The sequence below is a fragment of the Bos taurus genome, chromosome 14 (assembly GCF_002263795.3).
Source record: "Bos taurus isolate L1 Dominette 01449 registration number 42190680 breed Hereford chromosome 14, ARS-UCD2.0, whole genome shotgun sequence".
Classification (NCBI taxonomy): domain Eukaryota; kingdom Metazoa; phylum Chordata; class Mammalia; order Artiodactyla; family Bovidae; genus Bos; species Bos taurus.
Window position 1 is genome coordinate 20,990,852 of NC_037341.1, and position 2,244 is coordinate 20,993,095.

Sequence of the window (2,244 nt, forward strand, 5' to 3'; positions counted from 1 at the left end):
ACTCCTGAAGATTCATCTCAACTGAAAACAAGTATAAAATATTAAATATATAATGATTTCTTTCTGACAGAGAAAAATCAATTTTTCTTCCAAAACATTAGGGCCCAGGTTATGGCCTGGAGGGAGAGCAGGAAGATGAGGGAAAATTTTTGACAAGACTATAGCAACACATGATCAGGGTTACTTAGAGGTAAAACCAAATTGAGAAGTCAGAGAGAAGAAAATACCAAGTTACAGTCACGATGGTAAAAGAGAAGAAAAAAAGAAAACCCATCATTGAAATGGTTTTATGGCTCAAGTCCAATAATTGGCTGTCTTTAGAATATTTATTTAGATTGATTTTTTTGTACACTCGGGGAAGCACTATGGTTTGGAATTCTATCACTCTCTTCTTATAAAACTAGGCATACCAAAGAGACTATCCAAGATTTAAAGTTTTTTTTTAAATGCACCAATCTTTGAGCCTTCCCCAAGTAACGAGAAAACTAGGATTTCACTGTTTCATGCCCCAGTTCAGGTCTTCTACAGCCAAATGTCTGTCATAAAGCAACACCCCTGGAGACCCAACAAAATGTGCATTATGAAAACTCAGATTTTATCTTTTATGTTAAAAATGGGGTATTTGTGCTCACTTCAGCGGCACATATACTAAAATTGGAATCGTACAGAGAAGATTAGCGTGGCCCCTATACAAGGATGATACACAAATTCGTGAAGTGTTCCGTATTTTTAGCCAACGGGAATTTGCTGTATGACTCAGGAAACTCAAACAGGGACTCTGTATTCACCTAGAGGGGTGGGATGGGGAGGGAGATGGGAGGGAGGTTCAAAAGGGAGGGGATATATGTATACCTATGGCTGATTCATGTTAAAAAAAAATGGGGTACTTGCCACCATCAAATGACCTGAATTAATGAGACAATAAGAAGATGGATTTTGTCAAAGATAATAACCAAAACTAATGTACACATTACATACTGAGCACCAGCCACTGTTCACTTAGCCACCTATCTACATATCTACCTACCCACCTGTATCTATCATCTACCAGTCTTTCTGAACCAGCACACCAACTTCTTATCCTCTCTGATATTTAGATATAAAGCCACATTTCTGCTGTAATAAACAAACCATTCCCCACCCCATCCATTTTTCTGAAACCTCACACAGTAACAAGGGTGCTCGAATGTGGCAGCTGAGATGCTCAGGCTGGCAGACCTGCAGTCCTTCCTTCATTTGTTCGCGTGCATCCTCCATACACATACTGCTTCGTGGAGGAGGAGAACTTTCTTGGGTAGACACATGCTCTGTTCAGAACCTCCAAACACACTTTCAAACTTGCTCTTCTTGGCTTTTGCTTAAAAGCAAGTGTCAAAGGTGGATCCTGTTATACTGACAAATGTTCAGAAGAGCAGATCCTGTAAAACGTAAATATAACTGCTTTCAAAAGCCCATCAAGTTGTCATTGTGAAAAACAGTCAATTTGTGTTTTAACAAATAGTCAATTTTAACAGTCATATCAGTGAACCTAGTAAAATGTAAATATACAAGGCAATCAATCTGCCATCATGAACCAAAAAGACTACTTTTGTTATCAAAGTTTTAAAGGGTGAACAACCCTGGAAAGAATTCAAGCTGTCATCATCTAGGCTATGTCCACACGGACAGTCTTACACTTTCTGTTCACACTCTTCTGCCACCATGAAGTTGTTCTGCCACACTTATACTGAACATGTATATTCCTACAATAGAGATTAACAGGTTTACAAGAGCACATTTAATTTTTTCATCAACATCAAGAAAACATATATATATATATATATACAATTTCCAATTACATAAAGGATCTCATAATGCCATCTGAATTGTTTATACTTAGATTTTGTGTGTCTTTGCATGTGTGTTTGTGTGTATGTTGTTTAACTGCCCACTAACTTTTGAACTCCTTGAGGACAGAAAAGGATTATTCTCTGTACTTCCTCAACTTCATAAATTCCTCAATTCCATCAAAACTTATCACCTGTTAATCTTATCAACACCTAAACCACCCCTGCCTGTGTGTGTCATCCATATCCTATCTATGCAGCACAGTTTAAATGAGATGAATCAGATTTGTAATTTTTCTCTATATATTCATTCAGCTCTCTTGTTTCTCCTCTGTAACTGGTCTACACCTGGAATGAGCCAAACTATGTTTAAGGCCAATTCAGTTCAGTTCAGTCACTCAGTGTTATGTATAAATGT

At 37.5% G+C, this 2,244-nt stretch overlaps 1 non-coding gene across 1 annotated transcript; it reads left to right on the forward strand.

Moving 5' to 3' along the window:
- Nucleotides 1-624: 624 nt before the first annotated feature.
- Nucleotides 625-731, forward strand: LOC112449652 (U6 spliceosomal RNA). Its single transcript, XR_003038250.1, has one exon. It is a non-coding gene; the product is annotated as a U6 spliceosomal RNA (small nuclear RNA).
- The last annotated feature ends 1,513 nt before the right edge of the window (nt 732-2,244 follow it).